General features: G+C 35.9%; 2 protein-coding genes across 9 annotated transcripts in view; one reads left to right on the top strand and one right to left on the bottom strand.

Moving 5' to 3' along the window:
- Csnk1g1 (casein kinase 1 gamma 1) overlaps positions 1 to 25,027 on the bottom strand; it is a 153,885-nt gene extending 128,858 nt beyond the window's left edge. For 5 of the 8 annotated variants that reach the window (XM_040274161.2, XM_078048901.1, XM_078048903.1 and 2 more), the window contains exon 1: positions 24,774 to 25,027. The gene's annotated coding sequence lies outside the window, so the exon portion shown is untranslated. Of the gene's footprint in view, positions 1 to 22,217; positions 22,372 to 24,773 lie in introns of all 8 variants that reach the window. The other 3 variants (XM_013360145.4, XM_021727407.3, XM_078048904.1) reach the window with 2 other exon arrangements.
- Positions 25,028 to 25,137: 110 nt separating this feature from the next.
- The window catches only part of Trip4 (thyroid hormone receptor interactor 4), a 74,318-nt gene continuing 72,839 nt past the window's right edge, over positions 25,138 to 26,616 (top strand). The window contains exon 1 of the mRNA XM_078048895.1: positions 25,138 to 25,516. The gene's annotated coding sequence lies outside the window, so the exon portion shown is untranslated. The remainder of the gene's footprint in view (positions 25,517 to 26,616) is intronic.

Genomic DNA, 26,616 nt, shown 5'->3' with positions numbered 1-26,616 from the left:
CTTGTAAACAGCAAAAAGGCAGCATGTAGGAAGGAGGAGCTAAGTAAATAAGTAAAACTAGTTTGATAAGACACCCAGCCAGGCATGGTGGTATATACCTGTAATTCCAGTGACTTAGGAAGCTGAAAGCAGGAGGATCACAAATTCGAAGCCAGGCTCAGCAACTTAGTGAGACCCTGTTTCATAATAAAAAATAAAAAGGCTAGGGATATAGCTTAGTTGGTAAAGTATCCCTGGGTTAAATCCCCAGTACTAAAATGAAAGCCAAAAGACCCATAATCCATAAGGACCTATCCTCATATCCTCGGAAAGGGCCAAGGAGTTTCTCCTGTTATTCCTATGCCTACACACTAAACACCATTCTGAAAAGAACTCGAATTTTACTCTGGCTTGTTTTTAATACTAAAGCAGACAGAATCAAAATTTTCTCCTTTTCTTTCTATAACTCCATATTGAATTCACAAGAACCTATTAAATACTTCTGGATCTATGTACAGTTAACTAAAGGTAATAAGGAAAACAATCCAAAAGATTAAAGATGAATAAACAGCCTGCCTTTGGTTGTCAATCCAGATCACAAGAATCATTAGATAAAGTCTATGACTCACAAACAACATCTCAAATGAAAATCCAGTGAAAAACTAAAACAAAAAAAGTTTGAGAAAAGAAGGGAATAGCCTCTTCCAATGGCCTTGGGGTGTCACTAACTCTATTCAATACCATCACACAAAAAGTAAGAGGTGTAGGTGTTGGTTTGTGGCCCAGTAATAGAGCACACAGGCACAAGGCCTTGGATTCAATTCCTTGCACCAAAACCAGAAAACAAACAAAAAAAGGTGGTTGGAGGTATAGGAGATATGTATGTAAGTTTCACTTTGAGATCTTAAAAGAACTGAGCAAAAGGGTGTTTCTTCTTTAAAACAAAGAAAGGTATGACAAGAAAAGAAATGGTTAGTGCACCACAAAGAAGAAAAAGAAACCACAAACTCCAAGACACATATTTTAGCTTTGCCTTGTGAAACAATTAAGATTAACCCTCCTCCAGTAAGCTTGTTCAGAAGTCACATACTGAAGGAAAAAACCTAATGTACCTATAGGATTCCCATGAACCTTAGCCAAATTTACTGATCAAGACACTGTAGTAGAATTCATATACTTTTATAAATTTGGCTGCATCGAAGTACATGTCTAAACCAATGCTTTATAATTCTAGAACAGGAAAAATGCTATTACTGAGGATTGAACCCAGGGGCAGTTTACCACTGAACTACATCCTCAGATTTTTTTTTTTTTTTTTAAAGACAGGCTCTTACTAAAATTTTGATCCTCTAGCCTCAGCTTCTCAAGTCACTAGGATTACAGGTATGCTCTACCATGCCCAGCTACCTTTTCCCTTGTATACCCCTTGCTGATAATTACACATCATTTTAGCATTAGCTACATAAAATATCTTCACTATTAAAGGCTAACGGATAATGTCTGACAAGTATAAAGTGCCTAGGGAAAATGGGATGTGATAAAAATAGAAAATACAAACATTTGATGGGCACAGTCGCACACACCTGTAATTCTGGCAACTCAGGAAATTGAAACAAAAGGACCATGAATACAAGGCCAGCCTGAGAAATTCAGGAAGACCCTATTTCAAAATAAAGACTAAAAAGGGCCAGAAACGCAGCTCAGTGGTAAAGTACCCTTGGTTCAATCTCTAGTACCACAAAACAGCAGCAGCAGCAGCAAAACTTCCGTTTAATTATTATTCCAAGAGTAAAAGTATTTTGTTTTTGTTGCTTATTGTGCTGAGGATCAAACCCAGGATCTCACATATTCAAAACATGTGCTCTACCACTGAGCTATATCTCCAGTGCAGTATAAGCATACTGATCTTCAAATCTTGTTTTCTCTTCCTGAATATCATTACCAATAACCTTTCTACTTTTTCCATTAGTTTTTTGTTTTTGTTTTTTTCTGGTACTGTGGATTGAATCCAGAGGAGCTTAACCACTGAACCACATCCCCAGACCATTTTTTGTATTTTATTTAGAGACAGGGTCTTGCTGAATTGCTTAGGGCCTCATGGAGTTGCTGAGGCTAGCTTTGAACTTGGGATCCTTCCGCTTCAGCCTCCCAAGCTTCTGGAATGGCCTACGCCATTGTGCCCGGCCATAATTAGCTTTTCTCTTGTCCAATCTTTAAATTTACTCATGCTTCTACTAACCACCATTAATCTAACCAAATTTTGTAAAAGTATATACATATATATGCCAAAATGTATCTATGCATTGAAATAAATATTTTTACTTTTAATAATTCCTCATCAGTTTGCTCATTAGAAAATTATGTCTAAAATAGACGAATTTCCTAGAAAATAAATTTTATCCTTTTAACTACTAAAACTGTTTAAGGTATACTATTATATGCTGAATCCAGAAGGTACTACAAAAATAACTTAACTACCAGAAGCCAAACTTTGTGGCATATGGCCTATAGTTCTGCACTCAGGAGCTAAGGCAGGAGGATCATTCATTTCCAGGGCTGGGAATTAGCTTAATTGGTAGAGTGCTTGTCTAACATGCACAAGGCCCTAGGTTCAATCCCCAGCACCACAAAATAAATAAATAGATAGATAGATAGAATAAAATGAAATAAAAATTCAAAAAGCCATTTTAACTAACATTTGAAGCCAAGTGAATAAAATCAGAAAAGAAAATTAGACATATAAATATTACAAAGGAAGAAATAAGAAGCTTGAGGATTTTCTCATCTATGAATTTTTAGGTAGCCAAATGTATGATTTTTACACGAATTTAACATTTTTGGAGGAACCATATGGAAAAAATAATGCCTTCAAACCTTGATGGAGTATTTAATGGCCAAATGTTCCATACTAAAACCTACCCTTCTAAATTTCAACACTATACTTTTTTTTGGTATCAAAAGTTATTTCATGCTGTTGTTGGTATATTCAAGTCTAGTGCACATTCCTTACCTATTTTGTAATCTGTACTCTTTAGTTTACCATGAGCTATAACAAAATCTTTTTTTTTTTTTTAAGAGAGAGAGAGAGAGAGAATTCTTTAATATTTATTTTTCAGTTTTCGGCAGACACAACATCTTTGTATGTGGTGCTGAGGATCAAACCCGGGCCACATGCATGCCAGGCGAGCACGCTACCGCTTGAGCCACATCCCCAGCCCCTATATCAAAATCTTTAAGTAAAGTTATATAATAAGATCAACAACTATGTCCCTAGAAGTTTCAAAAGTACACCCTTGAGAAAAGTGCATGCAAGTTTTAGGGCTCAAATTTTTAGAACACATTTCCTAACCTACATGCTGGTTCTCATCAAAACATATGTAAGAAATTTCTGGTGAAATAAAACTATAAGAGCTGAATAAAGATCCGTCGCTTTATTTCATTTCATAATTAGGGTAAGTAGAGCAGATCCACCAAGGGGTAGTCAACAAGATATGTGACCTGTGTATCAAAAATTATCACTCCTCTTTCATTCAAACCAGAGAATGCCTTAGAAAGGAAAGACTATTTTAAAGATCAGCATTTCTGTGTGTGTGTGTGTGTGTGTGTGTGTGTGTGTGTGTGTGTATAGAGGGGGCGGGCGGTGGGAGAGATACTGGGGATTGAACCCAGTGGCACTTAACCACTGAGCCACATCCCCAGCCCTTTTCTTTCTTTCTTTCTTTCTTTCTTTCTTTTTTTTTTTTTTTTTTGAGACTGGGCCTTGCTAAGTTGATGAGGTTGGCCTTGAACTTAGAATCCTCCTGCCTCAGTGTCTAGAGATGCTGGAGTTAAAGGTGTGTACCACCAAGTGTAATCAAATGCTATCTTTCTTAACTTAGAAACTGTAGTCAATTAAAAACATTAAAGAAAAGGAAAAACAAATACTGATTTATGTGTTCAAATACAAGAGACAAACCAAGTTAACAAAACAATTTCTGATTATGAGTTCTTTGATATACTTCTATTACAAGTAAATAGGAAGAGTTTATAATTGACACTGTCAAATAAAATGCCTCTAAAACAATTACTGCATTGTTTTAGGTTAGCCACTGACTCTATGAAGCTGATTCCAGCAATAATTTGCTTAGCAAACCATCTTCTTCATAGTTATTCAGACACAGATGGAGATCATTTTAGTAGCTGTAACCTGAAAACCTGCAGGACTAAGTAACATTTGCATTGCATCAAACCTCCAGGTGAGCTTGTCAACAGGATCCATTCTACCAAATCTTACATATGTGGTGATGCAAACAAGAAAAAGTAGGTCCTTTGCGATTTTCATCACCATCTAATATTTCAGAAATTAGTATAATATTGATACAAATCAAACTGTATTAACTGATTTTTATATAAATTTTATTCAATTTTACTTTTCAGTTACCAAATATTTAAGAAATCCTAAGGTTGTACAACACCAGTACATTATACTTGTGAAGTACATGTTAAAAATGTAAAAGAAAAACATTTTTCATATATAGAGCTGGCAAAAATGAAACAAAATCACGACATTCAATACTATCCAAGTCCAGTGTCATGCCTTGCTGAGAGGATCATACCTCTCTGGAACACTTTCTGACAAACTGTTCATTTATTGAATCCTAAGACAAAAATAATTTCATGCATTAAACCCTAAGGAAATAAGTTTCCTAAGGAAATAATTTTTTAAAATAACATAAAAAGATGATGTTTACCCAGAACTTTTAACATCAAAAAATTTTTAAGTAATCCAAAAACCAAAAGAGGCATAATTAAATAATTTATGTGTTATAAACATTAACCATCTAATTACATGGAGTAATTTTTTTTAATTATTTTTAGTTGTAGATGAACACCCAATATCTTTATTTATTTTTATGTGGCGCTAAGGATTGAACCCAGTGCCTCACACATGCAAGGCAAGCACTTTACTACTGAGCTACAGCCCCAGAATATGTTCTCAATGCTAAGTAGAGAAGGATATTAAAACTATAATCTGGGGGGCTGGGATTGTGGCTCAGCGGTAGAGCACTTGCCTAGCATGGGCAGGACCCGGGTTCAATCCTCAGCACCACATAAAAATAAAGGCATTGTGTTGTGTCCATCTACACCTAAAAAATAAATATTAAAAACAAACAAACTATAATCTGGGCTGGGATTGTGGCTCAGTGGTAGAGTGCTTGCCTAGCACATGTGAGACACTGGTTCCTCAGCACCACATAAAAATAAATAAATAAACTAAAGGTATTGTGTCCATCTACAAAAAAAATTTTTTTAAAAAAACTATACAATCTGAATTTTATTAAAAACTTTTATATATAATATTATCATTAAACAAATTAGAAAATTTTAACTGCTAATAATAATTACTTTCTAGAAGTTACTCCATATGGTTTTCTTTCATTGTAACTTTTTACATTGTTCAAATTTTTTACAGTGGCCACACATGAAATTATCATCTTGTTTATATCTTCAAAATAGTGTCAAAATACTGAGGTGCTGCTTAAAAAAAAAGTATTTGAAGGAAGAAAATAGATGGCATATATTTTTTAACATGAATATAACTTTTAAGTAATCATAAAGAAACAAAATGTTAAAAAATAAATACCAAACTCTTAAATTTCTCAGTGAAATCAAATGGAAACCCTTTGTTGTGGGAGACCAACCTTGCACTTGACTGAGTCACAGTCCCCGGGCTGGGTGCTGAGGCGCTCAGTCACAGAAATGTGGCAGAGCTTTCCCCACCCTTCTAAATCCTTTGTAATAAATTTATAACCGAAACTTTTTAAATAATTATCTTATCTCTGAGCTTACAATAATAGAAAGTCTTATTAGTATTTAGATTAAAAATGATATTTGCAGGGCTGGGGTTGTGACTTAGTGGTAAAGTGCTTGCCTAGCACATATGAGGTACCGGGTTCAAATCCTTAGCACCACGTAAAATAAAAACAAATAAAAATAAAAAGTTATTTTAACAAAACTATTTAAAAAAAGACTTTTGCAAGAGTCAATGAAATTCAAGAGTTTAATGAAATCTACCACCACAAAAACAAGTAATTACTAGTTTGAAATACATATTATGTCAAAGTTTGTAATGTTATCTTCTATACCTTATGATATTACAATTAAGTTGCATAAATTAGAGTGTTATAAAATAATCATGTATGTTATAGTTATATATGCTATGGTTCCTGATAATTATTTCAAGATCTACAGTAACCCACTTCTAGGAAAAGGTATTTCATTACCTTAAAACCAAAACTTTGTTATCTTTTATTAGGCATACCAGTAATATTCTCATCAAATAGAGATCTGAACTCTCCTCTGGTCACTTTAGTCAAAGCTAAATTTAAATTCTCCACTTCTGTACTTTTTCATCCTGAACACAGGAATCAAAATAAGTCATAAGAATTAAGTGGAGTCAATGTTTACTTACCTCTAAGTAAAAAGATTCTTGATGATTCTAACCAACTCAACACTTTAATATATTTTAGTATGATAAGAAAGCCAGTGAGGGGCTGGGGATGTGGCTCAAGCGGTAGCGCGCTCGCCTGGCATGCGTGCGGCCTGGGTTCGATCCTCAGCACCACGTAACAACAAAGATGTTGTGTCCGCCAACTAAAAAATATTAAAAATTCTCTCTCTCTCCTCTCTCTTTAAAAAAAAAAAAGGTCCATCAATAACTAATAAAAAAAATTAAAAAAAAAAAAAAGAAAGCCAGTGAACTGAGCCTGATAGCACGTCTGTAATCTCAGCAACTCAAGAGGCTGAGGCAGGAGGAGGATCAGTTCAAGGCTAGTCTCAGCAACTTAGTGAGACCCTCTCTCAAAATAAAAAATGAAAAAGGCTGGGGATGTAGCTCAGGGGTAAAATGCCATTGGGTACAATCCCTAATACAAAAAAAAAAAGAAAGAAAGAAAGAACAAAGAAAGAAAATGCAAGAAATCCATGGTTGAACAGGGAAGAATGTTCCACAGAGAGGGAATGAATGTGAAGAACTAGACTAAGAAATAAAAATTCTGAATTCTAAACATAGGTAAGACAGTGACTCAAGTCAACATTTCTTATCACAACCTTCTCATAAATTGGTATCACCATTCACATAAAGTTATAAAATATTTGAAAAAAATATTTAAAACTAAAAAAATTTTTTACCAAGGAAATAAATTCATTGTCCTAACCTGGTCCACACATAGATAAATCCCAATGGCCCTGAAATCAGTAGTGGTAAGTGTGGCAACTTAGATTTAAAGTATATTTAGTAAGTGGGAGGTGGTATTTTAATACCAAGCATGTAACCTTAGTTTAATCATAGCTGAGTGCATAAAGAGGTTTTATGCTGTCAGTACTGTCCTAACAAGAGGAAGTTAAAATTTCAAGGAGGAAAAGTCTTGCCTATGAAATGATGAAAAGTTCAAGATCAAAAGGTAAATGCTGACTATATAAAAACAGTAAAAAATGGATATTCCTTATGAAATATAATTTATGTTTAATCATTCTACTTAGCTCCTACTTTTTAGCCCACAAGGCTTAGACAGAATTGTAAATGGTCTGGCTAAAAACCACAGGAGTATTCAAGCACAGAACCAAAACTGGAAGAGTATTTTCATCTTCAAGATTTTTGTTCTTTTGTTTTTCATTTTTCCTTTTCTGTGTTTTTGTTTGTCAAACACTAAGTTCAAAGCAAATGGAACAGACTTCAGTGACTATACTCAACAAAGAATAGATACTTTATTAAAATGGTTTAGAGAAATACACTGAACAAAAAAATAAACAACATCCCATTCTAAGCAACAACAATAATTTGGAGAGGGAGATATCTGATTTCTAAAGTTGCCACATTATAATATTCAAAATGTCCATTCTTCAACAAAAAAAAATTCAAGAAATTCAAACAAGAAAGTAATGCTTATTTTTTGGGGTGTGTGTGTGTGTGTGTGTGTGTGTGTGTGTGTGTGTGTGGTGTGCTGGGGATTGAACCTAGAACCTAGTGCATGCAAGGCAAGCACTCTACCAACTGAGCTATATCCCCAGCCCATTGCTCATTCTTCATTCTTAAGAAAAAAATTCTTAGAAACTGACCTTGGGGACACTCAGGCAAAGAACTTAACTAGGCAAAGATTAAAATCAACTATATTAAATGTGTTCAAATAACTAAAATAAACCATGGGAAAAGGTTTAAAGAAAAAAAATATCACACCAAATAGAGAATATCAATAGGAGGAATTACAAGAGGACTCAAAGAGTACTGGAGCTAAAATACATAATAAATAAAAAGCTAACATGGGTTTTACAGCAGATCTGAGCATGAAGAACAAACCTAAAAATAGGCAAATTAAGATTATACACTCAAAGAGCAGAATAAGAAAAGAATAAAAATGAACAGGCCTGAAGAACCTGTAGGACGCCATCAGGTGTACCATCATATATATAATGGAAATCTCAGAAGGACAAGAGAGGGACGAATGGGATGAAAATGTTTAGAAATAAAGGCTGAGAACTTCTTAAATTTGATGATAAACATGAATACACATCTAAGTATCTCAACTAACTTCAAAAGCATAAACTGAAAGGGATCAGCACCAAAACACACTACAAATTATCAAAACTAAGAGTCATGAAAGAAGCAAAGTAACTCATCACCTACAAGGGATCCTCTGTAAGATTAAAAGCATCTAGAATCACCAGAATCCATTGAGGCCAGAAGGCAGTTGAATGACACATCTTAAATACTGAAAGAAAAATTATCAATCAAGAATTCTATATCCAGAAAAATCTTTCCTTCAAAATGAGAGAGAAATTAAGACATTCACAGATAAAAGCTCAGGGCATCTGGCACAAGTAGATCTGCCCTACAAGAAATTTAAAAGGGAGTTCCTTGGGCTGAAACGAAAGGACAATAGACAGTAACTCAAAGTCATAAAAATTTAAAAAGTAAAAAATAAAGATATCTACATAGGTATATATAGAAGCCAGTACTAAGTCAGCCACTATAAGATGTGCCTATAGTCCCAGCACTCTGGAGGATAAAGTTGGAGAATTACTTGAATGCAGGAGTTCAAGAGTTTGAGGCCAGCGTGGGCAATATAGCAAGACCCCATATCTCACAAAGAGAAGAAAAACGAGAAGGAGAAAGAGGAAGAAGAAAGGAAGGGGAAGAGAATAAAAGAGGAAGAGGGGAGGAAGAAGAGGAAGGAGAGCTGCTGCCAGTATTGTTACATTATTGGCTTATAATGTCTGGTTTTGGGGGGTTTTTTTGGTTGTTGTTATATGATTTAAAACAAATGCATAAAACAATTATAAATCTATGTTAATGGGAACACAATATATAAATATGTCACTTCTGACAGTAACTGACAAGTGGAAAGTGAAGTTGTTTAGGAGCAAATTTTTTTTTGTTTGGGGGGAGTGTTGGGGATTGAACTCAGGGGCACTCGACCACTGCACCAAATCTCCAGCCCTATTTTGTATTTTCTTTAGAGATAGGGTCTCACTAAATTGCTAAGCATTTTGCTTTTGCTGAGGCAATCTCTGAATTCACGATCCTTCTGCCTCAGCCTCCCAAGATGTTGGGATTATAGGTGTGTGCCAAGGAGCCCAGCAGGAGCAAACTTTTATATATTACTTAAACTAAGTTGATATTAGTTCACCCTTGATTGATAGAAAGATGAGATGTTAATTGTAATTCCAAGGATAACACTAAGAAGAAAAAAAAAACCCAAAAAAATAGACAAATGAGAAGGGACTAAAATAGTACACTAGGAAAAACAGTCGCAAAAAGAGGCAGTGATGGAGGAACTGAGAAACTAAAAGACACAAAACACAAATAGCTAAAATGGCAGATGTACTCCCTTGGAAGTTATTTAAATGTACATGGATTAAATTCTTCAATTAAAAAGACAGAGATTGGTAGAAGAGATTTATTTTAAAGTCAACTAAATGTTTAGGATTCAATTTACACACAGACCAATAGAACCAGTACATTGAAAACCAGCAAACGCTGCTGAAAGAAATTAAAGAAGACCTAAGTAAACAGAAAGAATTCTACATTCATATATTGAAAGACCTTTTTTTTTTGCATTGTTAAGATGACGATACTGGGGCGGTGATTGTGGCTCAGGGGGAGAGCACTCGCCTAGCATGCGCATGGCCCTGGGTTCAATCCTCAGCACCACATAAAAATAAATGAATGGAATGCAGGTGTTGTGTCCAACTACAATGAAAAAATATATACATTAAAAAAAAAGATGACGATACTACTCAAAACTGATGTACAAATTCAAAGCAATCCCTGCCAAGATCCCAATGGACTTTCTTTATAGAAATTGAAAAGCTCTTCTCAGAAGTCTTCATAACTGGTCCACATGGGAAGGAGATTGAAGTCACCATTAGCATTCTCATAACAAGAAAAAACTGACAAACAAGACCTCTTCTCAAATCTACCAGAAAAATGAGGTCACAGGGCAAACTACTATCCCTCATAAACTGGGGGAGAGAGAGAGATATACAGAGAAGCATAACTTATCAGAAACAAAAAGACCAGGTGCAGAAGCTCTCAACTAGAGACATTTATTTTTACCCTAGAAGAAGAAAGGATGAAATAAACCCCAATGATAATAATAATAAAAGGTGGAATAAAAGCACCAAACTACAATTCTGTATCCAGAGAAATGATCCTTCAAAAGTGAAGAAGAAATATTTTCTCAAACAAAAATTGATAGAATTTAACACCAGAAAATCTGCCTAACAAGAAATGTCAAAAGTTTCTCTTCAGAGGGAAAGATAACATGAGCAAAAATTCAGGATCTACATAAAGGATGAGCATTACAGAAGACAGAAATGAAAGTAAGATGAACTCCTCAATTTTTTTTATTCCTAATTGATAACTATTGGTTCAAAATAACAGCAACATGTATTAGGTGATTAGAGATTATGATAAGTTAAATGAAGCACAGAAATATTATAAGGAATGGGAGGAAGGAACTGGGAATTCTGTTACAAAGTATAAAGTAGTACAGTAAAGTGGACTTAGATGGTTGTAATCGTATACTGTAACCCATATTATATGAAATTATAACTTTAAAAATTCAGATGCAACTTCAAAGAATATCAAAAAACTGAAATGGTCTTCAAAAGTTTATTTCAAAATTACTACAAAGCTATAGTAATTGATACTGTGTTACATAAATATCAAATGAACAGAATTGAGAATTCAGAAGAAAACCCATACATTTATGATTAAATGATTTTCAACAGGGTATCAGGACCACTCAGCAGAGCCAAGCAAGAGGAAAAAAAATTGCAAGTTTAATTAGTAAGCAACTTAGTGAGACCCTGACTCATAATAAAAAAAATAAAAAGGGGTAAGGCTGTAGCTCAGTGGTAAAGCTGTGTTCAATCCCCAGGATGGGGAAAAGAATAATTTATAATCTATTAACAAATACTAAAGAAACAACTGGAAACCTAAATGCAAAAACAAACAAAAAAACCTTTATACTATGAACCAAAATGAACTTAAAATGGATAAAAGACCTAAATATAAGTAGCTAAAAGTATAACATTCACAGAAGTTGTAATAATGGCCAAAAGATATATGAAAACATGGTCAACATCACTAGTAATAAGGGAAATGCAGATCAAAATGGAGATACCACTTCACACCTATGAGGAGATAAAATGAAAATTCCACAAAAGGGGGTAGAGATATGGCTTAGTGGTAGAGCATGTGTGAAGCTCTGTTTTAATCCCCAGCACTACAAAACAAAAACAAAAACACCTTCCCAAAATAAATGCTGGCAAAAATATGATAAAACTGGAACCATTATGTATGACAGGAATGGAAAATGGTATTGGAATTCCTCAAAAAATTAATTAATTATTACTATATAACCCGGTATTTCCATTTCTGAGTATATACTCAAAAGAAATAAAATTAGAAACTTGAAAAAGTATGTATATACACCGAGTTTGAGTTGGCAAAGATTAAAACTTTCTGAAGATTAATGGTAGTGATAGATGCACAAAAATGTGAATGTATTTAATGCCATAGAACTGTACACTTAAAATGGTTAAGATTGACTGGAACTGTAGCTCAGTGGTATAGTGTTTTCCTAGTGAGAAAAAAAAATAGATTAAAATGGCAAATTTGGGCTGGAGTTGTAGCTCAGGGGTAGAGAGCTTGCCTCACACGCATCAAGCCCTGGGCTCAATGCTCAGTACCACATAAAAATCAATATATAAAAATAAAGATATTGTGTCCATCTACAACTAAAAAAAATTTTAAAAAAATAAATAAAATGGCAAATTTTAAGTAGGTGTGGTATTAAATGCCTGTAATCCCAACTATTCAGGAGGCTGAAACAGAAGGACTGCAAATTTGAGATCAGTTTCTGCAATTTAGCAAGACCCTGTCTCTAAATAAAAAAGCAAAAGCACTGGAAGTGTAGGCAGCGGAATACTTGTCTAATATATCAATCCCCAATACCCCCCTCAAAAAAAAAAAAAAAGAGAGAGAATAGAATCTTTGTATATGCTGACAGAATATAAAATAGAATAGTTGAAGTCACTGTAGAAAACATTTTGGTGATTCCTTAAAAAGTATAAATGCAGGCTGTAAGGCTAGGGTTGTGGCTCAGTAGTATGGTGCTTCCCTTCCATGCCTGAGGCACCAGGTTCCATCCTTAGCACCACATTAAAAATAAATAAATAAATGGATAAAACAAAGATATTGTCCATCTACAACTAAAAAAAAATTTTTTTAAATGCAGGCTTTAGTCTGTAGCTCATGGTAGCACACTTGCCTAGAACAAGTAAAGCCCCGAGTTTGATCTTCAGTTCTGAAGTAAAATGCAGAATTAACTTATGACACAGCAATTCTATTCTTAGGTACATATAAGAATTAAGAAGAGAGTAACTAAAATACTGAATTCCTACAGTATTCACAGATTATATCATCAAGTTTGCATTTCATTACATATTGAATTGTTTTATTCTCTACCTTTTGTTTCTCACTCAACCTTGTTCAGTGAAGGTAGAGACCTTGTCTTTAATTTCTATATTCCTACAATACTAGTATGGTGATGGATACATAGTAGCAACTCTGAGATTACTTTTTCATTGAAAATTCAAATAGAAGTCATAGCTTTAAAATACTTCTAATCTATCCAAATCAGGAAACTGTATTTCCTCCTGTTTTAATGCTTTCCTGCAACATACTTATTTTGTCACCCATTCTTCTCCAATAAATAAACTGAAAAGAAAAATACTAATGTGTGAAAATGCCAGCATCACATAAGAACAGATAAATGGCTTCACAAGTTGCTTCCTTAGAGCAAATGGCCTTTTCTAAATCCATTGAAGATTGTTTCAAAACAGTTAAAGAGAATCAAAGCACACATATTTAAAGATGCTAAAGCTCTGAATAGATGTATGATTTGTTTTCTCAACAGATGTATCCTTCAAGCCCTGAATTCACCAGATGCATATTAAATTAATCTGTACTTTTAGTTTTTACATAACACTTCACTTTAGTTTTATAAATACACCATCACATGAAAGCAGAATTCCATTGTTGCTTTATGCATTAAATATTAATAGATTATCTCTACTGTGCAAAAAAAAATACATTAGGATTCATTTTAATGCAGCCAAATGTGTGCTTGACAAAATATAGGCTATAATAACTTCACTATTATTTTTGAATTGACCAATTTCTATCTAGAATGTGAAACATAACAAATGTGCTGGTAACTAAAAATTCAGTGGCACCTAGTACTTGAAAGAAATATACACTAACTCATTCAATACTTAAGATACGTGGATTAAGCCAGATAATTGAATTCTAAGAAATATCATAGTCCACTCAAATTTTCTTGGAAAACTGATTTCCAAAAAAACTATAATTTCTTCATTAACTAAAATGAAATAGTGTAGCCATATCAGAAATTAACTAGTTATACAATCTTGAGCAAGTCACTTAGCCTCTGCACTTACTATATTTATAGCTGTAAAATAAAAGGGACTATCTAGACCATCTCCATGTTTTCTTTTAGCTTTAACTTTCTTTTAGCTTTATAACTTCATAATCTATGAAACAAAAACACAAGCATTAATCAGATGGATCACATTAAAGACAAAGTGAGCTTGCATACTGATGATCTATAGAACACTTATCTCTGGAGAATCTAAGTGTTTTCACACAGATAGTTCCTTGAATCTGTTATTATTTAACTAAGTGGAAAATCCCGACAAAACCCACCAAACAGGGAATTTGAACCATTCTTACATCATATCCTAGATGACCAAAATATTTAGACAGTACAATATCAATTAAGGTTAAAATGCTTTGAAGAGTAAGTAGTATCAGAGTATAAGACATATAAACCAAAACTGATAAAGGATTCTAACAAAAAGTTGTTCTTAGACTATGTGAGAAAGAATGTCTCAAGACAGCACTCTATTACTGTAGAATGGAGATTTCCAGCCCAAGTCAGATTCGGAGAAAATCAAGCAACTATGCCACTATGTGGTACCTTCCTATGCAGTCTTTTATCAACTCAATCTTCTGCAGAGTCTTCAACAAGTATAATACATAAATTCTGGGTTGCCTGCAACAAACTTATTTTGTCACCCTTAAAGAGAATCAAAGCACACAATATTTAAAGATGCTAAAGCTCTGAAGAGATGTATATCTGAAACCCTGAACAATAAAATGTAAGTGGCAAAGGCTGTGACTTCATGACAATTAAAAAATTCTGAGGGGCTGCGGATGTGGCTCAAATGGTAGCGCACTCGCCTGGCACGAATGCGGTCTGGTTCGATCCTCAATACTACATACATAAAGATGTTGTGTCCGCCGAAAACTAAAAAATAAATATTAAAAAAACTCTCTCTCAAAAAAAAAAAATAATTAAAAAATTCTGAAGTAAGGTCTCCTATCAAGCCCCCTTACCACCTGCACCTTTCTTATAGCTGGTATTACAACTGGTTTATACTTTCTTGTCCTCTATATATCAAAGAATTAAGAACTTGTCAATTAACACCTAACGACCTACCTACTGTAAAGTAAAATCAGACTCTGAACAATGCCACTAATGACATCCAAGAATGCCAGGAAAATCTCATTTTACAGCATTCCCTCTCCCCAGCTTAGAGTAGAATCCCCAGTACCACTCCCACAAAACCATTTCATTCATTTTATCTTCTTTCAAGAAATACTAATTTTTTAATATTTATTTTTTAGTTGGACACAATATATTTATTTATTTTTATGTGGTGCTGAGGATCAAATCCAGGGCCTCACACGGACTAGGTGAGTGTTCTACCGCTGAACCACAACCCCAGCTCTAAGAAATATTAATTTTTAAAAATAAAGTGTTATAAAATAATTGATCAAGAGCTAAGGATGTACCTCAGTGATAGTGTCTGTGCTTTTCGTATACAAGGCCTTGGGTTTGATACACAGCACCAGCTTAAAAATAAAAATCCTGGCTGGGAGTATAGTTCAAAGAGATCTCATGTTGAGCATAACCTAGACCCTGGATTCAATCCCCAGCAATACAAAAAATTGCATAAACAAATGCAAGATCTAAGAATAAAAGCAGACCTTATACCTTTCTCAAAAAATAACTCAAAACTAATCACAGACATAAGTGTAAAATGCAAAACTATAAAATTTCTCAAAGATAACATGGGAGAAAATCTTGGGCATGGAAATAAATTGTTAAGTCAACAACAAAAGTACTATCCATGAAAGAAAAACTGGAATATATTAAAAAACTTGGAATATATTAAAATTTAAAACTTTTGACAATAACTGTAATAGAAGGGAGATCAGTAGAGTAGAGCAAACAGATCTTTAGAGGAAGGAAATAAGGGATGGGGTAGGAACTGGGGAATGAGACTGATCAAACTATGTTACATGCATGTATTAATAGGACATAATGAACCACACTATGATACAGAATTACAATGCACCAATTTTAAAAAGAGTGCAACTTAGGATATACTGTATTAAAAAGTTAAAAACTTTATATTATAAAAGACATTGTCAAGGGACTGGGTTGTGGCTCAGTGGTAGAGTGCATACCTAGCATGTGCGAGGCACTAGGTTCAATTCTCAGCACCACATATAAGTAAATGAATAAAATAAAGATCCATCAACATCTTAAAAAATTCTTTTTAAAAAAAGACATTGTTAAGATGAGAGACAAGACACAGACTAGAAGAAAATATATGGGAAAAAATATCTGACAGAGGATTTCTATCCAACATAGAATTACACAAAACAGTAAAAAAAAAAAAAAATCTATTTTAAAATGGGCAATTGATATGAATAGACACATCACCAAAAAAGATACATGGAGGGTAAATAAGCATGTGTAAAGATGCCCAACATACTATATCAATAGGCAGTCACAAATAAAAAGAACAATGAGGGCTCAGAGGCTCAGAGGTAGAACATTGCTTAGCATGTTCAAGGCCCTGGGTTCAATCCCTAGCGACACAAAAAATGACAACAACAACCCACCACTACACACCTACTAGATAATAAGTAAAATACAGAAAAAAAAAGTGACAATACCAAATGCTGGTATAGATGTGGAGCCAAAGGATTCTCAATGGAATGCTGTCAACTTAGTGAGATTCTGTCATAAAATTTTTAAAAATTAATAAAAGGGCTAGTCATACTGCTCAATGACAAAGCACCCTTGTGTTCAATCTTCAGTACCATAAAACAAACAAGCAAATACGCTATCAAATCACAAAACATGAAAGAACCATATATATATATATATACATACATACATACACACACACATATCATATATATATTACTAAGTAAAAGCAATGAAATCAGTCTTAAAAAGCTATATATTATATAATAACCATATGACATGTTGGAAAAGGCAGAACTATAGAGACAGATTCAGCCAGAAAAGGAGAGATTAAACAGGTAAAGTACATGGGATTTTTAGAACAGTTACATTATTCTGTAAGAAACTATAAAGATGGATATATGTCATTAGTCATTTGTCAAAACCACAAAATTATATAATACAGTGTAAACCCTAAATTTAAATTTAAATTAAAGACTACAATTAACAATAATGTATCAACATCTGACCCAGCTATCCTACCCCTCAGTTTATACCCAAAGGACTTAAAATCAGCATACTACAGTAATGCAGTTATGTCGCTGTTTATAGCAGCTCAATTCACAGTAGCTAAACTATAGAACCAACCTGTGAGTCCTTTAATAGACGAATGGATAAAGAAAAACGTGGTATATATATTCAATTGAATATTATTCAGCTTTAAAGAAGAATGAAATTACAGCATTTGCCAGTAAATGGTTGGCACTGGAAAATATCATGCTAAGTGAAATAAGCCAATCCCAAAAAATCAAAGGCCAAATGTTTTCTCTAATATGTGGATGCTAATTCTCAATAAGACAAAGAAGGGGGAATCTAGAGAAGAATAATGTTATCTTAGATTAGGTAGAGGGAAGTGAAAGGAGAGGAGGGGAGGGGAGGGGATGTGCAGATAGGAAAGACAGAACAAAACAGACATTATTACTTTATGTATATATGTGACTGCATGACCAATGATTCTACAACATGTACACTCAGAAAAATGAGAAATTGTATCCAATCTATGTATGATATACCAAAGTGCATAAATGCATTCTACTGTCATGTATAACTAATTAAAACAAACTTTTAAAAAAAGAATGTATCAATACCAGCTCATTAATTGTAATAAAATTACCACATTAATGCAGGATACTAATAAAAGAGGAAACTGTTGGGGAAAGGAGAGCATATGAAACTCTATGTACCATCTGCTCAATTATTCTGTAAATCTAAAACCAACCTTTTTTAAAAATATTTATTTTTTAGAAGTAGTCAGACACAATACCTTTATTTATTTATTTTTATGTGGCATTGATGATCGAACTCAGGGCCTAGCAAGTGCTAGATGAGCACTCTACCACTGAGCCACAACCCCAGCCTTAAAACTAATCTTATTTAAAAAAAAAATTATTTAAAAAAAAATCTTGGGCTGCGGTTCTGGCTCAGCGGTGGAGTGCTCGCCTAGCGTGTGCAAGGCCCTGGGTTCAATTCTCAGCACCATATAAAAATAAGTAAACAAAATAAAGGTATTGTGTCCAACTACAACTAAAAAAAAAAAATTTTTTTAAATGTTATTAAAAAAAACAGCTAGGAAGGTAGCTTAGTGGCAGAGTGTGTGCTTACCATATGAAAGGCCCTGGATTCAATCTCCAGCACCAAAAATAAAATAAAATAAAATAGAAACAACCATAATAAGGCGTACATAATCTCAAAGAGTAGATACTGTCACTGTAGGACTACAAAAATTTTATTTAGTGAAAAACAAAATTTAAATCTCCTCGCCATTTTCCTAGCAACTGGCTATTCCTCTGTTCACTGGCATCTGCATCAGAGAGTGATCTCTAGGAAATGGAGGAGACATCCAGCTGGGAAGCTATTTGACCACAGCTGTGGTTAGTAATTTATCAGAAGGGTTAAAATAAAATATGATGATTATCATGGATACTCAAGCACCAATAAATTTATAGTCAACAAGGAATATTTGCATCATTTATTAAAGTCAACAAGGAATATTTTGAAACTTATCAAGAGGGATGTAAAATATGTATGATATTTTCATTCCGATGCCCAAACATTCTCAATGACCCCTTTTCTAGGCTAAGGAGTTAGAAGGTGTAAAGCAAAAGAAATCAATGTGGCTCTAATGCTTTATTCCTGGAAAATTCATGCAGCATTTTGATGGAGACAGCAACACTTGGAGCACTCTGTCTTACCCAGAACCAGAGAGGTGCTGCATCAAGGCTTCTATGGTGAGAAAGGCAATAGCTACTTTTGCACCCAGCTTCTCTGACCTTGGTAAAAAACAAGAGAATATCCCTTCTCCAATTATGTCCATATCTCATTGTGATAAGTGAGAGATCATTAATTTGGGGGCTGGGAATGTAGCTCAGTGGCAGAGCACTTGCCTAGCATGTGCAAAGCATTGGGTTTGATTCCTAGAACCACAAAAACAACAAACAATAAATAGCATCCCTGGCAAACCAGCCTCCATCATAATTACGGGACCTACTTGAAGATTTTGGGTGAGGGCAGACTACAACGGTGTAGGGACAGTCCATCTGTCTTCCTACCTCACCAGAACATGCCTGCTGCAGACAAAGCATGACTCTTCTATCCAGATGGCTCTCTCTTCACTCCATTTCTGCAAAACCAGACTAATACGACTATATTTTCTCAAAGATGTCTGAGTCTTTCTGGTCGACGTTAAGTGCCAACTACTACAATCTTAGCAAGTTATGGTCTTTTCCAGTTCAGTAAATCCAACAGCCCATCTTCAGAATTTATTAAGATATTAAGATCCAAATTTCTCTAACACACACACACACACACACACACACACACACACACCCTGAAAAACGGCAAAATGTAGCATTTTATTTACATGTGCATAAAAACAAAGCAACGTGCATACAGGTAAGGCGCAAAACCCACTATCAGAAGGTTAAATTCAAGTGGGCTTATCATTCAATAAAAAATCCTCAGTAGATGCTTTTCTTCTAGTTTTAAGATGTCAATAAAGCCTTATTATAATACCATCATATCCAATTTGTTTTAGCAACTTCTACCAACAAGTAGACTATTATAAGCACTACTGACAAAAAAGGTTTAAAATGTGAATGGCAATTAAATGTATAAGAAGCTATGTAATATTCAGAGTTTGAGATAATCACCTTTAACCAATGCCTGACATTATCCTGTGTAATTTAATATAAAAATGCAAGTTCTTTAGTTACATGTTCACTGTTAGTTCAAAACTATATAGTTCAAAACTACTGGGTTTTTTTTCTGAAAAATAATTTGATGAAATCAAAGCCATAAAACATGGAAGGGGTGGGGAGAGAAGGAATCTGAAACAGATGGCATCTAATTTTTTTTTCAGAGTCCATCTTGAACACAATCCCAATAATGTAAAAATCCAATTTAGCTCTCTAAGTAAGTAATCTATAAAACCATAAAATGGTAATTCTGAAGTAAATTCTTTTTTTAATCCCGTCTTCTCAAAGATTCTATATTAGGCAGAAATGAGTATAGACAAGTTAGAAGTTAAAAAGAGAAAAACTATCATTTCGTAAATTTGAAAGTTTTCAGGAAAAATCTACTTCTAATATAAAGCCATTAAAACAGTTTCTAAAAAAAATCAGCAATATTAAAATCTAGTTATCATATCAGTTTTTTCCTGATACACAAATGATTTAACTTTATTAGAAATTAAATAAGAGAACTGTGCTTTAAAATACAAATAAGCTCTGGAAGAGCAATCATTTGATTTGTGTGAAGAGAAAGCAGTATCTGGATTTTTTTTTTTTTTTAACGTGCTGTGCCCACAGTAACTCTCTTTCACTCCTGATTTGGCAGCACCCAAAATAAACTTAAAAAAAAACAACAACTAAACTTTTTTCATTATATGATTCCAGTCTATAGTATAAATGTTTATATATTATATATATATATACACACACACTGTATGTGTATATACATGTTTTTATTTTTTATTTTTTTTAAGAGACAGAGAATTTTATTTTTTTTAAGAGAAAGAGAGAGAGAGAGAGAGAATTTTTTATATTTATTTTTTAGTTCTGGGCAGACACAACATCTTTGTTTGTATGCGGTGCTGAGGATGGAACCCGGGCTGCACGCATGCCAGGTGAGTGCGCTACTGCTTGAGCCACATCCCAGCCCTATACATGTTTTTATATACATAGGTGATATATGTGTGTGTGTATTTGGGCACATACACACACACATACACACACACACACACACACACACACGTCTCTTACCTAAATCTTTTACAGATCATCCAAAAGATAGAAACCAAGGTTAAGGTTTAGTCATTTTTAGATTTCCTGACAAGCAAATTCCATCACAGAAAACTGCAAAGACCCTTGGAATCATCAGTCACATACTTGTCATGGAGAAAAGTATCATCCCTAACAGTCTCTAGTCATTACATACAATTTAGATAGAACAATTTGCTGTAACAGCTAGAATCATTTCATAAAAATGAATGGATTATTAAAGTTTTATAAGAAGATGGGGGAATGGCAGCTTCTGATAACTTTATCAAAGCAAGATAATCTTACCTTAAGATTCAAAAATGATGAAAAATAATGATCCAAGAAAAGAGCAAAAAGCTTAGATATATACAAAAGGCTGGATCCTTAGAAGAGCCATTTTAAAAGTTGAATAATTGTAGCAAAACAATTTCAACTTCGTTTAAAAGAAAAATATAGGGGCTGGGGCTCAGAGGTACAGCACTTGCCAAGCATGTGCAAGGCACTGGGTTCGAACCTCAGCACCACATAAAAATAAGTAAAATAAAGTCGTTGTGTCCAACTACAACTAAAAAAATATATTAAAAAAAAAAAAGATAGGGCTGAGGGTGTAGCTCAGTGGTAGAGCGCCGGCCTAGCATGTGTGAGGCCCTAGGTTTGATCCTCAGCACCACATATAAATAAATAAAGGCATTGTGTCTAACTACATCTAAAAAATAAATATTAAAAAAATAAACCCCAACACTTTTTTTTAGACAAGAGTCTCTTTAAATGAAACCCATCACAAATTTATCATATCTTTAAAAAAAAGAAAAAAGAAAACACTGGAAAAATATATTTAAAAATGACTAAATTCACACAAAACTTAAAAACCTCTCTGAAAAGTTAAATTACAAACTTTGTACCAACTTTTCAGAAAAAAAAAAAAACTAACTATTTTTTCCTACTAGGGACTGAAACCAGGCATGCTTTACCACTGAGCCACATCCCTACCCCTTTTTATGTTTTATTTTGAGACGGGGGTCTTGCTAAGTTGCTGAGGCTGACTTTGAACTTTCCAACCTCCTACCTCAGCCTCCCCAGCCAATAGGGTTACAGGCATGTGCTCCCACTCCCAACACTTTTTTTTTTTTTTTGACTACAGTCTCCTTAAATTGCAGCAGCTGTCCTTTAATTTGCCTTCCTCCTTGCCTCAGCCTATCATGTTGCTGATATTACAGGTGTGCACCACCACACAAGACCTAAAGTAAGTTATTTCTATTCCTTTATAGTCCTTTGAGTATAAAGTACATGTACAATTTTTTAAATTACTTACTACAAGATCAAAAAAACCATCTTAGCTGGGTGCAAAAGAGTAAGCCTGGGGCTGGGGATGTGGCTCAAGCGATAGCACGCTCGCCTGGTATGCGTTCGACCCGGGTTCGATCCTCAGCACCACATACCAACAAAGATGTTGTGTCCGCCGGGAACTGAAAAATAAACATTAAAAAAAATTCTCTCTCTCTCTCCCCTCTCTCACTCTCTCTTTAAAAAAAAAAAAAAAAAAAAAAAGAGTAAGCCTGTAATCCTAGCAGCTCAGAAGCCTGAGGCAGGATGATCTCAAGTTCAAAGTCAGCCTCAGCAATGGGTGAGAGGCTAATCTACTCTGTGAGACCCTGTCTCTAAAATACAAAAAAATATAGGACTGGCAATGTGGCTCAGTGGTTGAATGCCCCTGGCTTCAATCCCTAATAACAAACAAACAAAAAATGTTAGCTGAAAATCTTGAGATCTAATAGGTTACATGTAACTATGATTTTAGATCCATAAAGCCAACAAATATAAAGACCACACACTTCTTGATTTCCATGTTCTAATGAGAAATGACTTAAAGGTGGAAATTTATTCCATATCCATTTATTTTACAGATTAGTTATAAGAATTCTTTAGTTTTGCCAATACTTTAGTCTAAATCAGAGTCAAGCTATTAATGTTGATTTTAATCTTAAAATTACTACTACTTTCTATTTTTATGCTCCAATTTTAATTCTCTTTAAAGAAATGTGATGTGAATTATAATTACATACAGAGACTGGGGATGTAGCTCAGTGGTATAGTGCTTGCCTGTATGTGCAAGGCCCTAAGTTCATTGCTCAACAACGCAAGAGGAGGCTGTAATTTAAATGTACTATTCCCCTTGTAATACTGGTAAGAACTGTACTCATTTTATTTATTTAAAAAAAGGGGAGGGCTGGGGAGGTGGCTCAAGCGGTAGCGCACTCGCCTGGCATGCATGCGACCCAGGGTTCCATCCTCAGCACCACATACAAAGATGTTGTGTCCGCGGAAAACTAAAAATAAATAAATAAATAAATATTTAAAAAATTCTCTCTCTAAAAAATTAAATAAATAAATAAATAAATGACAGGCTGGGGAGATAGCTCAGTGGTAAAGCACCTGCATAGCATGCACGAGGCCCTGAGTTCAATCCCCATCACCATATAAAAAACAACAACAATAAAAAATGACTAAAAAAAACCCCTGCGGACTGGGATTCTAGCTCAGTGATAAAGTGTTTGCCTCACACGTGTGAGGCCCTGGGTTCGATCCTCAGCACCACATAAAAATAAACAAGTAAATAAAATAAGGATATTATGTTCATCTACAAATAAAAAATATTTAAAAAGAAAAGAAAAACCTGAGGATTTGCCAAGGTCAACAATTAGCAAGCAGCACAGTGTGGGTTCAATCCCAGATTTATTCACCTCAAAGCCAATACTTCCACTTGACCACAATTATCTCCTTAAAAGATTAACACAGCTCAACAGCAGAGAATCTAGTCTCACCGAAAGTTCACGTATCTATTCTGAGACATGCATCACTAAACTACCTACAATTCAGTTAATGAAACAGAAATGAAAAGGATCTTTCTGCTTCATTTAAACTAGGGCAGGTTTACTGACAGGTAAGAAAGAGATTGGACAAGGCTTGCCTCAACATGTCTTTCCTAGACCTCTATATCCATACCGTTTTCCCAGTCTTCTTGGTTTTTGTCTCCCCCCCTCCCCACCCCCGCCGCCAGGCACGTACATCTACTATACAAGGCAATGTCCGAGTATGGGTGCTGGGTGCTTTTCAGAATCGCACTTTTTAAAGAAAATTTGTACCAGATATGTATCTAGCTGGAAGTCTTTCCAAACATCTGAAGTGTCATTTAGGGGCAACAAACCCAGTTCCACCCTCTTTCTTCTACACCGTGATGCTTGCCCACTTGGGGGACACTGATCCTTAGGACGCTGAGGCAAGGGAACAGTAAAGGAAGGAGCGGGGGAAGCGCACGGAAGTTGGGTGGAGGGAGGTATCATTACCCACTCTTCTGCCCCAGCTCTACCAAGGGCGGCTCCACTGAGCTCAGCCGAATCAGAACCCCCACAACCCCTGAAACCTCGCTGTCTCAGAGGGATGGGTAGGAGAATCCAGTAATGGAAAGCATGAGATTGCCCAAGCCACCCCGCCTAGTCCATACTCTCCTTTTGGCCCTAGATGATGCTCCCCCTTTTCAAAGCGAGCCTTCAGGTGGCAAACTCCGGGTCAGCACTGGCCAAAGTCTTCTGCCTAAGAAGGGACACCTTATCCGTCGGTCCCTAGCCCGCTACCCGAAACTATCCGCCGGCAGTGTCTCCAAGCCCCTCCATTCCGCCCACGCAACCCTCCACACGCCGTTTGCGCCCCACCCGGGATCCCAGCGTCCCCCTCCCCGGCCCGGGTAAGAGCCACCCATCACCCCCTCACTCTCTCCCTCTCTCTCATACACACACACACACACACACACACACACACACACTCCCTCAGACTCTAGCCTCCCGGACCCCGTCGAAGCTAGAGCAAATACCTGGAACGGGCATGCTCTGGGGCTCAAAAGGAGCGGGCGCGGTCCCCTCCCGGAGGCTCCGAGTGCTTCTCTACCCACCCGCAGCTGTAGCTTCTCTTTCCCAAGAGCGGGAGGGAGGAGAGGAGGCGGAGGGGAGGGGGAAAGTAAGGAGCCGAGGGGCGGCAGCAGCCGAACCGGAACCACTAGCACTGACCCCTCCCACGGTCAGGAGCCCTCGGAGTACCCTGACGCTCTTGATAGGACAAACCTAGAGCAGGCACGGAGAAATTGACACCACCACTTCCGGGTCATCCCCGCGGCAGCCCCTCCTTAGCAACAGCGTGGGGTTGCTAAGCGGAAGTGCCTCCAAAGCACCCACCCACCCTCATATCTTTTGGGACTACCAGGTGGTAGGCTGTGAGAGTTCTGCTCTGCTTTGGTAACACCCTCTTACCTTCTACTCAAGAATTTAGTTCGAGGAAATGCCACGCTGCCAGAGGCAGTAAGCCCATGCCGCTTTTCCCTTCAGCCATTCTGGGTCATCAGCCCCCACCAACTGCATACACCAGCTCCCTTCTGCTCTGAGCCCCAGGCTGACTAAGTGGCTCCTCTTAAGGCTCTTCATACTGGTCCCTTGCGGGAGTTACTTTCTGGAGATTTAGCAAGCATCTCCCTCTTGTGGATTTTCCTTGTGTTTCATCTGGATTTTTAAAATCTTCAATGTGAAAGCTTTTTGATAGATCTCGTTCTCCTGAAGCCAAATGGTGAGCAAAGTTTTGTCTTCACCTTTTTTTTTTTTTTTTAAAGATTGCGCGTGTTTGTTTATGGTCTAGAAAAAACCTTGTAAGATTAAAGGGGAGGGGAGAGAATGGATGTAAATCGACTGGAGTGAGTTTTGTACTTAAAAGAGCAAAGCAAAAGGCCAAAGGAACCCCATAATCAAGTTTGGTAATGAGAAACATATCTAATCCTCCACTCCGAATAAACATTCGTACCTACACTGTAGGCAAGAAATATTTCAATAAGACATCTCATTTATTCTATATTAGGGTAGTTTGGGGTTTAAAAATAATGCTTTTTATAAAAATGACTATCAGGCGCGGTGGCACACTCCTGTAATCTCAGAGGCTCAGGGGTCTGAGGCAGGAGGATTCCGAGTTCTAAGCCAGGCTTAGCAAAAGCGAGGTGCTACGCATCTCAGTGAGATCCTGTCTCTAAATGAAGTACAAAATAGGGCTGGGGATGTGGCTCAGTGGTCGAGTGCCCCTGAGCTAAATCTCCGGGCCCCCCACCCCTAAGAAAAACCCTCATCATTATAGTAATTAAATATTCAGAGAAAATGAGTAAAAATCTTGTCTTTCCTATCTTGAATAGGTCTGCTTAGATGCAGTTCAGCAAGAGGGTAACTTCTGAATTTTTCTCTTCATCAGCAATGAATACACTTGCAATTGCAGTCTTCAGTTTTGTGGGTCATGATAACCTCAATCACTGATATTGTATTGTTGTCCACCTGAGCTAGGACGGACAGGAAATAGCTTTGGTAACTTGGAAGAAATTCCAGGTCTATTGGGTTCAGGAATGCATGACACAGTGTTAAATTGATTTACCTAGGCAGTCAGTTCAGCAAAGCCAGTTAGGAAATTACTTCAGGCTCAAATGTCTCAGTACATCTAAAAACATTCCCACTCCTGCCATCTACAAATGCACATTTGAGAACACACACCCCCTACTTCAAAGCATATCCAGTAATTAATTGTTCTTTGAAAACCTGGTTGAGGCTGTTGTAGTGGTGCATGCCTGGGAGGAGAATGGCAAATTCAAAGCCCGCCTGAGCAATTTAGTGAGACCCTGTATATATATATAA

The sequence above is a fragment of the Ictidomys tridecemlineatus genome, chromosome 5 (genome assembly GCF_052094955.1).
Source record: "Ictidomys tridecemlineatus isolate mIctTri1 chromosome 5, mIctTri1.hap1, whole genome shotgun sequence".
Lineage (NCBI taxonomy): Eukaryota > Metazoa > Chordata > Mammalia > Rodentia > Sciuridae > Ictidomys > Ictidomys tridecemlineatus.
This window is presented reverse-complemented; position numbering and strand designations above follow the sequence as displayed.